Raw genomic sequence first — 15,182 nt, forward strand, 5'->3', positions numbered from 1 at the left:
GGTATTTTTTAGCACTAGATTCGTCTACAAAACACATTGTAGGGGATATACATTTTTGTATTAGTATGTATTCACTGTATGCATCGGTTTTCTTTCGTAGACCTTTTATACAATGTTTTGCCAAAACGATGTGAAAAGCGAAAGATCAAACACAGGTCTTAGTTGCACCTCAATAATTCTTAATTATCTAATACAGCGTCTCAATTAAAACCATTTTATGATGTTGCTCTGTATACACATGTTTTACTGTACAGCCGTAACTTCTCTTTGACATCTGAGGCGGAAGTACACTATTTTGACGCAAACTGTTTTATTATAACAGAACGTACTTTCCAATACTTTATTGACACCGACGTAACAATAATAAAAAAAAAAGAATAACAGCCATTTTTCTGTTTGTATGTACTATTCCGGGGGGTAGTGTGATTGAACAAAGCAATCGAAAATTTCGCAAATAAACACCTAGTCTCACGAGATAGCTTGATGATTATTACTTAGCATACCGTTTACGGTAGTGCTTTCATTACTGTGAACTAATGTAAACATAAAACATATTGCAATCTAAAATATACCTATAGTCGTCATGTTTTGTTATCACGATTTCGGAATGATAAATTAATTTGCAAAAACGTATAATTATCTTTTTCTACAATGTTCTTTTGTTGGTACCAGTCCTCATGAAAGATGAAAAGACAGAATGCAGACAAGTTTGGATGTTTGAGGCACATACACTAGCAACGTCGTATGAAGAACGGGACAAAAAGAACAAACACACCTAAAGAAATCGTTTTTTAAATATTTCACCGGTGACTTTGATTGTGTGTTTCTTAAACATATATGGATGAGTGTTATTGACAAAAGTTTTTTTTATTTTCACTTGTGTGTTTTTTTTATATGCATCTTTATATGCAATTGTGTTCATATTTTATCTAACTGTGGATTCAGTTATTTTTGTGGTAATCTATCTTTATGGATTTGGGAAACCTTGGTTTTTTGTGGATATTTGATTTCGAGATTAAGACAATCTCTGTATGCAAAGCCTTTGGAAAATGTGTTATTCGTTAAACATTTGCATGTATGGTCAACATATACCCAGGAAAACCACGATTATTGGTATCCAAAGAGTAACTATGAATCCACAGTGTTGGGTAAACACAAACAAGAGTTTAGTCTTCTATAAAAAGAGAGATAATTTGATTCCTCTATTATTTAAAATCGGTATTTCTGTGATTTTTTTATTTTTTTATTTTAAAGTAAATAATGTTGCTATGATTTTAGTTCATCGAGAAAATCAAAATGTATTAGGCAAAACTTTAATGAATTGTTGGTCTTCAATGCTCTTTAACCTTATATTTTATTAAGCCTTTTTAACATGTTTGATTCGAGCGTCACTGATGAGTTTTTGTAGACGAAACGCGCGTCTGGCGTAAATATAAAATTGTATTCTTGTTAACTATGATGAGTTCATTTTATAGTTTCGTTTGCATTTATCAGTATAATTGTCTGTACACTACGGCAATGTATTTATTGTTCCTTGTCATTTCCAATTTTGTTCACTTTGATTGTCACGCATAAAGAAGCCAATAATGCACTTGCTTCCAATGTCTTGTATGTGAGTGTTTGCGGTGTAGACTTATAAAGGGAAGTGCATTATATTATTTTTTTTATTGTATGTCTCTGTCTAATAAGTTGTGTGAATCGAAACGTTTGCTATAGTTTCATTCTTTGATTTAAGAAACAAAATTGTGTCATTTTCTAACTAGGAAGTTTTCAAATTATGTTTTGAATGGTAAAGTTTAGTTTCAACTCCTGTAATGTTATTTTCATTTCTCAATTTACATGACATGATTTCTACTGCGTTCACGGAAGATCATTAGAAAAAGGGGCAACCTTAAAATACTCCCCTGTTTAGACGAAAAGGTGCACAATTCCATCCATTATTGAACACTGAGCTATTTATATCAGAATATAACGTCTTGATTTAGTTAATGAATGAACTATTCGAGAGTTTGGTATATGAAAGACCATTTTAAAGTATAAATGCCTTTAGAAACACAATTGCACCTCTAAAAATTAATGTGTGGATGTTATCTATGATATCTTGTATTTGTATGAGATTAAAACCAATATATCGTAATTTTATATACCCTGTTTGGTCTGTATTTATGATTAGATTTAGTATATTTTTATTTCTTGAGCTAATGTGTATGAAAATAATTACATAGTATAGATAAATATTTAGTAAGGATATGGCTCATGCTTTGAAACATATAGTGGAACATTCTTTTTGTATATAAGGTTAAGAATACTTTGTCTTTGGGAAAATCGTAGCTTTTGCCTGTCGTAGCTTGTACAAAAAATCTTTACAAGGATAAGGCTTCATGATTTCCAAAACTTTTTTATACAAATGTGATACCATTTCTTCGTTAGCTTTTATTGGAGTTTTAAACTTATTTACTGCTAGTGGTAATTCTTCTATTGTAACATATTCGTCGCACGTCTGGCATTCATGTTCTGATACATTATTATTTACTTCAGTGCTGTAAATATATTCCCATGATTGGGCAATATTTTCGTTTTCTTTTGAATATAGTTTTTTGTAAGATTTCTTTTCAATTTGAAGTATTTTAATTGATATGTAACAATATTTCTTTGGTGATCTGTTAATATGTTCTTTTTTTTTTTCTTTTTTTTTTTTTTTTTTTTGTTGGTTTTTTTTTCAGACCTTAAAAGTATGCTGTATTTGTGTCGCCTTGTTCTTCCCAATCTTGTTTCGATCTTCATTTGGCGCCTGTAACTGTTTATTCATAATGCTTTTCTAACTGATTTTCATTTTGATTATTTTTTGCAAAAATTCATTCCTTTAATTTTTCTGATATTTTTTAGTTTCATGATTAAATTGTTTGCTATTTGTTTAATTTCATTTTTCTTCTATTGTATGCTCTACTTTGGCAGTAGTTTATTGTACGCAGTTTAATATCAAGTTTTATCGCATTCCAAAGAAAATGCAAATCCGTAGTTGTGTCTTGCATGATGCTGTTTTATTTTGCAATTAATATTTCAATTTCTTTACAAAAATCATTTTCTTCTAAAACAGAATTCTTAAATTTCCAGTATCCCGGCCATTAACTTTCGGCTGTTACGCTTTGTAATTTAAAAGAAACATCTTGGGTGGTCTGTACTTTGTATTAATGCAGATTTAATGTCACTTGATTTTGTATTGAGCCCAAAATCTGCAGGTAAACTGAATTTTAGGGATTAAATATCGCCATATATCTATAAGATTTTGCGTTTTATTTAATGTTTTTAAACTTTTCACTAGTTTTATATTTTTGCGTTTATTGCTAGTTAAAACATTGTTGTGACGTCATTCTATTGTTGTCCCCGTTCTTTATTACAGATATTGGACTAGCATTTACCTATAAGAAACCATTATAAATAAATAATTTTTACAGGTAAATGATAATCCAATTACTGAAAAAACTATCAATTCCGCCAATTGTTTTCATCATGTGAAAAGAAAAATACACAACCAAATAACAATAACAAAAACATTTTAATAAAGTCACCTTCCAATACAGCAATTTCTCTGTCGTCAAAACAGTTTGAGAAAAAAATATCAATAGTTTTCATATTTTTCAGGTTTCGGCGTTTATTTACAAGTTGTTGTTTTGGAAAGAAGTAAGGAAAACGTTACTGCAGGTTTTTTGTTAAACAAACCAACCGTGTGATCAATTCGCACTTTGTCCGCAGTGATCGTTGTATGATAAACAAGAACATAAGAAAACAAATTTTGGCCAAGAAATCGAGAGACAAAACTATGTTCTGTTAACATTAAAAAAACGCATGGGACATCAATACAAATATAAACGAGAAAAACAGTTGACATGACCTTCCAGGAAAATAATAGATACATTAATAAAAGGGGGAGGTGATAATCAGGTGGTACCATTTGTGTAAAATTAATATTCTCTTAAAAATTTCAAAGAACAACAAAAAAATTTAAAACGATGGCACACGATATTGATCAAAGTAAACCTTTTTTTCTCATTCAACCAGTAAGAAGTAAAAAATAGAAGAAACTAGAAACTAATAGGAGAGGACCACATTTTAAAATATAATATATTAAAACTTCCCAGTATAAGCATCTAAAACTATATCATCTTTGTAATACACATTTAAATCAAATATATGAATACGCATTTGATTTCAATCCAAAGTTTGTAAAAGCACAATCACTAATAATTTTTTCGCTTTTTGCATTAGGAATATAATTTCCACTTCTTTGTCCACTTTGGAACACAAAACGCATGTAAAGATATGGGAACTTTTAATTAGAAACCCATATATGTGATCAAACTAATCCACATGTTTCCTCACAACCTGACACTTTTATACGATCTCGCGCTCAGTTTCTTCTTTGTAGTTCGGATATGAAAACAGGTTTTGTGTGAAAGCAAAACCTTTAAAAAATACACAAAACTACACAAAACTGAGTCCTGTAAACGTGTTGACAGTCTTTTAAGTTGTGTTAATTAACGTGAGTAATCATTTATCCATGCATTACCAAGTACTTATTGAAGTCAACACCTGTGCAAATAGGTAAGTTACTGAGAAATTAGAATTTTAGCATGCTGTTAGTTCATTGATAACGATTGTTAGTAATGATCTGTTCTTCAATAAGAAAAAGCACTTCTCATGTGGCACATCCTCGACATATACCGATCACTTTTACCCAAGATTGTCTCTGAACTCCAGAACTAACTAGATATTGTGACACCTTACAATTCAGACACGTTGGGGCCAAGGGATATGAAATATAGAGTTAAGCTCTGAACTCAATATAGGGGATGCCATATCTACTGCAGGAACATTGAAGTCTATGTTAAGACTTTCAGAATTACATCAAGGTGTGTCTAAAAATATAAAGGATACATTAAAAAAAGAACAATTACTTCACCCTGCCGCCAATGCTCTTATGAGCTTTGTCCTCGTTTGGGTATTTCTATGGAAAAGATAGCAAAGGTTCTTAATTGATATAGGAAGATGTGGTATGAGTGCCAAAAATACAGCACAACATCCAAGTCACAATTTATAAAAGTAAACCATTATAGGTCATGATACGGTCTTGAACACGGAGCCTAGGCTCTTAAGTTCTTTGTTAGTTGATTGATTAAAAATAACACAAAGGCGCTTCTGAACCGTATATTGTCCCTAAAGATAACAAAAATTCGTAAACTTATGGCTATTACAAAATCAATCGTTTCTGTAGAAACATTCGCCCCATTACATTTGGGATTGGCATTGCAGATATATCATGAATATGCATATGAGAATATGGGTCACGAACATTGATCGAAACTTTGTACTCACAAGGCTTTTGTGTTTCCTATGAAGAGACTATACCTGACGAGTTTGACCGAATCAAGAGGGTATTTACGCTCCATATGGCATTTGTACTCAAAAACTGTGTTTACTTTGAACAAACTCTGTCCTGCGCCGAACTTGTTCTTGTAAAAAAAGGAAAGTGTGTTGTAATGCTAATGCGCGTAATTAATCTGCATATGATGACCAAGAGATTGATTCATGTCCCTATTTAATGAAGACTTGAGCTATTGTATATCGCTTTAAAATGTTATATAAGGGTCATGACTGATTTTGAATTACAACATTAGCAAATTGGCATTACATTGTATAATTGTTTATCCTTCCTTTAAAAAATTGATGAGTAAACTTTTTTACCAGGATTATCCCACTAACTGAAGACAATGTTCATGCACCAAACTGACTTTGTTTTTCAACCAACCAAACCCCTAATCAAGGCAAGTAACACTTATGATTTTTTTAAAACCTCATATTCGCCTCGGGTGATTATGGTATTGTTTTGTGTTATAACTGATCTGTCCAGACTTTGCAAATACACAGTATGTATTTATCTATAACTAGATACCAATTTTCACAAAATACACAACCTTTTAGATTCAAAATTAAAAACACTGATTCAGCGCTTGAATTTGTTTTTTCAAAGATAGAAAAAATATTAAAATAATTTGATAAACTGTTGATATAGTTAAGAAAATCATTCCGTAACATACTGTAGTGAAACACTATACACAATATGAAAGCTTATGGATGTGAAAAGGTCAAGGCCACTTCTTCGTTTGCTATGTCATAAATGGGAAAAAAAATCAGAAGGTTCCAAATCAACGCCATTTTGTAATGGCAGTACCTCATATAAGTAGTCGAATTTGTCGTTTTAACCTCGTTTATGGCATATGTTTATGATTGAATCGTTCTTGTAGCATTCTATTGAATAAATATCAGACAATTTCTGATTTTTGTCCTTGTGGTTGAAATATTGATATTTTTACGTCTGACATTTGACCTCAATTTAACAAATATGTGACCACTCTGGATTTTTTCGACCAACCTTTTCGTATTGTGCACGTTTTACTCTATCCATCGATATATACTGTAGATGTGTGTTCTTCCGGACCATCAAATTTTAAAAAATGAACTCTGTTTGCAGTACTACTTCCCTTTCATAAATGTGACCTACCGAATTAGACTATTCACCGTATTTGTCATAACATAAGCAACACGACAGATGTGGAGCAGGATCTGTTTACCCTTCCGGAGCACCTGAGATCATCCCCAGTTTTTGTTGTGGTTCGTGTTGCTTATTCTTTAGTTTTCTATGTTGTGTCATATGTACTATTGCTTGTCTGTTTGTCTTTTTCATTTTTAGCCATGGCGTTGTCAGTTAATTTTCTATTTATGAGTTTGAATATCCCTCTAGTACCGTTCGTCCCTCTTTTAGTGACATCGATATTGATTAATTGATCCCAAAGTTAAAATGATTATTTCCCCACCTCGTGTTTTTCATCATTGTGTACACGTTTCATTGTGATCAAATTATAGTAAATAAACTCGAAAATTCAAATATATTTGCTTCGAATAAAAAAGTATTGACGGAAGAGTATTATTTTCTCCTGGATTCTTGTCAGATTATCAATATTAATGTTTGTCACAATAGTAAGAAAAGCCAGGCATAGTATTTACAACAAAAAGCCATATCAAACTAAAAAAATAATTTTATAAGAAATAAAGTTCTTACTTAAATAGATTTTATGATTTGCAATAAAGACTATATATATCAAATATATTTACAAAAACTTTCAATACAAAACATAAACATTTGATCAGTTATAGCACCTGATGATAGATGTTTCAATTATAGGCAATTTTAAAAGAAGACGGAATTGACTCCTCGGTGATATAGAAATAACACAGAGGCTGACATGTACTGTATTCTCCAAATATTAGACTATAACTCCTTCTGAAATAAAAATAAAAACAAGTTTGAAATAATTACCACACCTTAATTGTTTTTGTTGTCGATATAAATGTACCATATATAATTAAAAAATTACGATACAATACTAAAATTACACCATATAAGAACATATGAAGGAAGAAAGGATATCGTTTCCTTGTAGCTCGGAACTTTCCATTTCACGATGCAATCTTCTGTTCTTTTTTTATTCAAATTGAACAAAACTGCTCCAAACGGAATACAAAAACGTCGTTTTATTCTTGTAAAACACGAACTTTTATGATATCAGATTTCCATCTTCATAATTTTTGTTAATATTTAGTCTGCTAAACATATACAAATAACTAAAGACTGAGATCTAGAATGATCTCAGTGATCCAGAAGGGTCAAAAAATTTTACTACGCTAAAGTTTGCTCATTGATTGCATTTGGTGTGGAAAAGTGTTTAAACAGTACCAGCATAGTCCGTTCATATCGTGAGGTTTTTCTGCCGGACTTATTGTAACAAAACTTCGAAATATTCTTTCATCTGAAGTTGTTAGTCAGATGTAAAATCTTTATATTTTTAATTTTAGTGAAAGTGTTGGGTACCACCTTAACCAATTGAAAACATCGTTCAATTGACAAAAACTGCTTAATAGACTAAAAATTGAAGTTTTTGAACGGCAAACTTATACTTCAGACATAGAATAAACCAGTAGCGTCCTTTAGTGTCGGACTCAGACGAATACCCAGCCATTACCCTCCCTAGAATTTAATATCGCATTACAATAGGCCAAATTCCATCGTCGGAAAAAAACGAAGCCTTCTTCAGTCAATGCAATAAAGACTAAAAGCTTTTCTATCTAGCCACAACGAAAGCACACTGTTAAATCATTTCCTTTTCTCTAAGAGAGCTTATTGTATGTGTTTTAAGTTCTACAGATATGATCCAGATAGGCAAAATGCAGTGTTCCATTTTTTTATATATACTGGCCTTATTAATTACATTTTATTTCTGCAGTGTTGCCAAATTACATTCCGTTATACATTATAAATACGATGATCATGTGGTATGAGTGCCAATGAGAAAAACTATCCGTCCAAGTCATAATGTGTAAAGGTAAACCATCAATAGGCCAAAGTACGGAGCCTTTACTTAAACCGAACAACACGCTATAAAATGTCACAACGTGACTACTAGTATTGCAAACCTTCAAAATGGAAAACTAACAGTCTAGAATATAGCCAAAAACAAAATTAGATACATTTGAAGTTTACTGTACTAACCTATTTGGTTCGTTGGAAGCTGCAGCATTGTCACTGTTTATCGATCCTAGAACACAAATACGACAAATTATATGCGGTGAAATAATAAAAAAAACTTATTTTTATGCTTCAATACCATAAATCATGTACTTTCACAAACCTTACTCTACGTGGTTAACATTTTTTTCATGTATAGTGCAAGTATTACTTTTAAAAATTGTACAAGGCGTCGAACAGACAAAATGGGTAACATTTCAAAAAGAGCATACACATTTACTAGAACATTTATCTGTTTTATACATATGCGGAAAACAGTTATAACAGAGAGCAACCAATAAAAGGACTGGGTTACAGACTCTCCACTTTGAGATAGAGCATGAATTCTTTGATTAAACGTGTTAGTTCGCATTGTGTTTTATTGCCTGTCGTGACATTTTGAGTCAGTTTTCGCAACGCTGATCATGCATGCATACCAACAAGGACTTACCCAGTCGACACTACTGATTCTCTCGACTTGTACCAGCACAACACAAATGCCGTTTCTGAATCTGGTTGGCTGTACGGGATGTAAAAGTACATATCCACATACGTTCAGGATTGCATGTTTAATCCATTAACCGTTGCATCTCATTGTATTATGTACTGTAGGTGACTCATAAGTGGTTTCTTTTTATTATTTGTTATTATCCTAGAGTGTATTAGCTAGTTGTCACTAGACCATTAGTTTGTAACCTCGATTTGTTTTTGTTTTTTGGTCAATCGATTAATGAATTTTAAACAGCGGTATACTACTGTTGTCTTTATTTAACATACTAGTAGATGTCTTTCGTCGTTTTTCCTAACGTGTATCACTTAGTTGTCACTGTACCATAAAAAAACAAGCAGCAATACAATCATATTTATAACAAAATCTTTTAGCGCGCACGATGAGATAACTCTCAACAATAGACACAATGATATGGCAGGCAGTAGATATATGTCACTCCACAGCTTACTAATTAGGATATCATACCTAAGGCAAGCTATAAACCCCACCCACCACCAACCGATACCCCACGTGGCACATGTAAAAATTCAAAGAAGAAAAACAACGGCCTAGTTTTGTACAAATATGATTAAAAAAAAACACGCGACATGCTTTATATTGTCTACTACCGGGACAATCACATACAAATTGTGGCACCATTTGCAACTGATAAATGTATAACCGAAATAAAAAAAAATTATATTTTCAAATCTGTAGCGAATATCCTCGGGGCTGAGAGTACGTTTCAATTCTCTTATCATAATAATAAATGTCACTGCAAAACATATTACTGTATACCTTCTGCACGCACAATGCATAGTACTAGTAGAACAGCGCACACAACCGAGGTAATCAATGTCAACTTCGTCATTTTCCAGTTTTACGTAAAATCCATCACCCTAAAAAATAAATAAATCTGATACCATGTCTATGTTAACGATACGAAGCATTGTAATACTTTCCATTTTTAACTGATAAACAATTACATCTAGGTAGTATGATATTTCACACAGACTTTGACAACTATAATTTCAGTTAAGGGAGCATCAATATCATATAATTTCAATCAATTAATTGTGCAATTGTTTTTGAAACGACTGATCCCGATGCAACAGAATAAAACGTGACAAAAATGTCTTCCAATCTCCAATATTTCACATTAGATGATGGCAGTTGTTAATAACAGTAGGTTTGTTGACGGCACATTAAAACTATAGTATACGGAACAGGTCTTATTTGTGACTTGATCAACAACTTACGGGGTCATTATGTGTTTCATAATTAGGTACCTGAGTGTTATGTGTTTCAAGAGACACCCGCCGTAGTTTGAACATGTATAGTTTTGATATGATTTTCATACCTTAATGTTCCAAATTTAAAGTTTATCTACTGCGATGAATGTTTGGTTTGTTAATAAGCATAACAATTGAAAATTTAATAGAAATAAAAATATAGATTTTATTCAACTTACTTAAAAATATAACTTTTATAAATAAAAATAAAGTTCGTGTTTACTTACCGAAATGTGGTCCCCATTTTTGATAAGGTTGCATGTTAACGACTCCAAAGTAAATATACAAGTAATAGCTTTTCTAAAAAGCTTGCCGTATTTTAGCTGATAATATTGAGATCAGTGGTTTGTGAGTAGTTTATTTTTATTGGAATATTGCACTTCAAGAAATATGAAAACATGCGCTTTTTTCTACTAATTTGTCATTTTTGGTGTATTATTGGTCTACCCGTGTTATAATGGAAGGAGATTTTATAAAATTGAGAATGGAAATGGGGAATGATATTATAATAAAATGTATTTTGTGTCTATAATCAACTTGATAAAAATAGCATATAACCTACAAGTACTTTTGAGGATTACTACTTGACAAAATGGACAACAACAGAAGGAAGTGGCGGATCCAGAGGGGGATGTATAAGGCGTACACCCCATTCCCCCCCCCCCTTTTGCTCATTTTTTTTTTTTTAAATGATTAATCATACTAGACTATGTGAACTTTGCGATTTCCTGTGTACTCTATTTTTTTATATTTATGTGACAATTCTTTACTTATAAAGATATTTTTGGCTGGAATTTACTGATCATGCTGATTGTCAAAGTAATGTGATTCGCTATGGTAGAGTTGACCAGTGCTTCGAAAAACGTCACTCAGTTGTTTTGAAATTCAAATTACAGTAACACATTGCTAAGTCTGAGGATGACAATCATGACACCTTCAAAGCGACATAGGATTGAGCAAGAACGTATTGACTTCTATTTAACTATTCCACCGAACAGGAAGTAATACTCTATAGACTATAACACTCTCATGAAAAAATTCTGAGGCAATATTATTTACCTACGAGAACATGTTTAACCCCAAATGCCATTGTCATGATTGATTGAATATATAAAAGTGCTGCTTTGCGTTGAAGACTAAACTCCAACCTTTAATAATTTACTTTTATAAATTGTGACTTGGATAGACAGTTGTCTTTGGTACTTACATACATGTATATGAGATCCAGTTATATCTATCTACAAGATTGAGCACACATTTTTTTGTAATAAATTTAAAAGATAATTATTTCTATAATATCTGATAATATGTATCAGTTATTTGTGATTTTTCATTTGATGTGTACTCTCTGGTAATGTCAGTTTCAGCATGATCAGTTGATTGGTTGTGATAGAAAAAATGGGGCAGTTTGCAATTGTCATGTGCAGGTACACCACATGTGGATCTTCTTTCCCCTCTCATTTATAAAATTGTGCATGATATCTATCACAGAAACGCACCAGAATTTTGGTAAATGAAACACTTGTCATATTAAATTAAAGTCAGGGGTGGAATTAAGAGGGTTTTTCAGGGGGCCTGGGCCATCCCTTTTGTAGGAAAATTTTGTTTTTTTTATAGGGAATCACTGAAGCATGACTGGAGTTGGCCCCTTCTTAGGCAGTCAGTGGGCTCTCGCTTATGAAAATTTCTGGATCCACCACTAAAAGTTTGAGTATAGTTAGATAAGAATTTATGACATATTATGTTGAAATTTGCACAGATAATGAATGAAAAATAGAGTAAATTAAAAAATAGGCACTATTATTAAAAGCTTTCCTTGCTTATTCACAAGGACATATAATATCCTCCGTGCTATTCCGATCTTAGTTTCTATTCATACATACATGTAGTCTGGTGCTGTTCCAAGTAGTTTTCTTTTTTCTGTTTCTTGAGAAGTATTTCTTTTACCTGTTCAGTCACTGTAAAGTGTTACAATTCCTATTTAAACGCAACACATAAATAGTGACCAAAAAGGTACAGCTATCACATGAGAGAAGCTAGAAAAAAGTAAAATGTATACATTTTAAACATTTTTGTAGGACCATGAAAATGGGGTATATAGATAGATATGCATAAAGAGACCATAGAACAAATAAGCAAACAAATTCAAAGGAGATGTACAAGTACATGTAACATGAATTATTATTATTAAAAAAAAGTCATGGCATGGCCAGAGACCCCAAACTTGACAGCATTTGGTGTTGAACAGGTAAAATGTTTGCATTGACAATAAATATAGCCTTTGTTTCACCCAGGTCGCCTTTCCCTAAATCAGCTATATTAAAGGTAACCACATATTTCTGGGCCGGGTTGAAAAATAAATGAAAATGACTTTGAAAAAAGCTGATAGAAAGACACCAAATTTGGGAGACATCTATTAAAATGTTTGAAATAATAAGAAAGTTGACAAGAAATAAGCTTTTTCAGATAATATACAGACTATTGCAGTCAGCCGCCTGAAATGTTTGCTTATACACTTTGCTTTCCTATAATGATTTAAAATCAGTGTGATAGTTTTCATGAAGAACACTGAGCGTACAGGTATTATGACGAGAATCTACCCAAATAAGTAAAATATGAAAATTCTTGCCTCCAAAACCAGTGATTGATCTCCTGATTTATATCTCATCACTCTATGCAGATGCTGTGTGAAAAAAAATTGACTAAACAGTATGCTTCTATCCATTGAGTTGATTTATTATTAATTATTTTGCTTTGAATACACCTTATTGCTACAATATGAATATGTCCACCATTACAAACTGTACATGTACATCACAAATATTCCATGTAAAATTTTGATGTTTTAATACAAAATATATGATGCCACAATGGAAAAGTAATTGTTGTACATGTATGACGTTAATGGTTTAAGAACGGACAGATTCTTAGGTCAGGTGGGACAATAAGGGGGAAGGGGCGACTTCTCCTGTCATGCTTCAGTGATTCCCTAGATAATCAACCAAATAGTAATGTTTGTTACGAAAAAATATACTAAGTGTAAAACCTGATGATGTGAATAAATTGAAATCAGACATATCAAATAAAATTTTCAGTGCTTTTGATATATCAATGGGCAATCTGATGAGTTAAGACTTTTTTGACTGATTTTTTTAGTTCGTTCTTATGTTGTACTGTTATACATGTACCACTGTCCAAGGTTTGGGGGGGGGATCAGAATCCCGCTAACATGTTTACCACGCCACATTATTTATGTATGTGTCTGTCCCAAGTCAGGAGCCTACAACTCAGTGGTTGTTGTTTGTTTATGTGTTACATATTTGTTTTCGTTCATTTTTTTATATAAATAAGGCCGTTGGTTTTCTGGTTTGAATTGTTTTACATGTCATATCAGGGCCTTTATAGCTGACTATGTTGTATAGATTTTGATCATCATTGACCTATAGTTGTTCATGTCTGTGTCATTTTGGTCTCTTGTAGACAGTTGTCTCATGGGCAATCATACCACATCTTCTTTTTTTATAATGACTGCTGATCACCACTGTGTTCATACTGGAACTATTATGGTCCAACAACCAGTGGCGGATCCAGAAATTTTCATGAGTGCAGGCCCACCAAATTTCCCAAAAAAGGATTGCATGCCCCCTGGCCCCCTTCTAAATCAGTCTCCTGACAGCTACAAAGAATAAATTATCAGGTACGAGTACATCAAAGATCATTAAACTATCTACCCCACATGCAAACATCTATTTGGGAGTTCACTGTATTGCAAGTTTTTTTGGGGGGTTCGAAGGATCGTATAAATCATTGCATTGGGGGTCATTGTCAAAATATAGAGCTAAAGATAAATTATATAATTTGCAACAGCTGACACTATATATATATATATAGTGCACTGAAACCCTTGCAAATAACAATACAGTGTCAGTGGTGTTTGGTGTAGGCTTCTTTGCACATAAGAAACCATATTGCTCACCTTGTAATTTTTGTATTCTTCTAATAAGCATCGTCGGGTTTGTTTATTTACACCAGAAATCAATGAAGCGATGAATGCTGGAAACGAAATTACATCTTCGGTAAATTCCATGATTCTAATATTTTCTAATCAATATGTCCAAGCAATGAAAAATAAATCGTTATTATTTTTATACATAGAGCATACGTTTTATGTATTTACTATTTAAAATCTAAGCTTACGAAGAAATCTAACAAAAAAGTATCTCAATGCTCGTCGATCTCAATCATTTAACCGTTTTAATACGCAGTTTAAAGTGTAAATTATACGCATTACTGTTCTATTTTTAGAGAATAGCAATAATACATAAATGTACAGTTTCTTAACAAAATAGCAACATAATTACAAGATTAAATCACCACATTGTCACAAGATTATAAAATCTGCACCAAATTGACAGTTTGTCGTGAGTTATCATCATAACTAATCACTATAGCAAATGAACACTTTATCATAATATGTACATATAACCTAGTATCATGATTTCAATCCGACCCCACTTACGGACGCGTTGAACATATAATGCATGCCACTCATTAATAGCCAATCAGACGTTAAAAAGACCTTCATTTCCCAAAAAATCATTCCGGAAACATCCGCGAAGCAGTATTTATAACCAATGAAATAACAGAAATATCGTTAACAGATTTACCCGAACCTGACGTTTAGCCTCTGACTAATCAGACCGTATGACCATGGTCATACGGTAATAAATACAATCAATATTTTACGAGGCCTTCAGAGGGGAAACTTGTGCATACTTCA

At 32.3% G+C, this 15,182-nt stretch overlaps 1 protein-coding gene and 1 long non-coding RNA gene across 5 annotated transcripts in view; one reads left to right on the plus strand and one right to left on the minus strand.

Moving 5' to 3' along the window:
- LOC143052809 (uncharacterized) overlaps positions 1-15,182 on the plus strand; it is a 163,582-nt gene that overhangs the window by 43,419 nt on the left and 104,981 nt on the right. Inside the window, exon 18 of one of the 4 annotated variants that reach the window (XM_076225918.1) lies at positions 673-3,735. The exons of the other annotated variants lie outside the window; for them this stretch is intronic. The gene's annotated coding sequence lies outside the window, so the exon portion shown is untranslated. Of the gene's footprint in view, positions 1-672; positions 3,736-15,182 lie in introns of those variants that run through there. 4 annotated transcript variants of the gene reach the window in all.
- On the minus strand, positions 8,606-10,683 carry LOC143051394 (uncharacterized). Its single transcript, XR_012970741.1, has 3 exons — positions 10,630-10,683; positions 9,909-10,009; positions 8,606-8,651 (listed from the first exon to the last, which is right to left on the minus strand). It is a non-coding gene; the product is annotated as an uncharacterized LOC143051394 (long non-coding RNA).

Source organism: Mytilus galloprovincialis, chromosome 11 (assembly GCF_965363235.1).
Source record: "Mytilus galloprovincialis chromosome 11, xbMytGall1.hap1.1, whole genome shotgun sequence".
In the NCBI taxonomy this organism is placed as follows: Eukaryota; Metazoa; Mollusca; class Bivalvia; order Mytilida; family Mytilidae; genus Mytilus; species Mytilus galloprovincialis.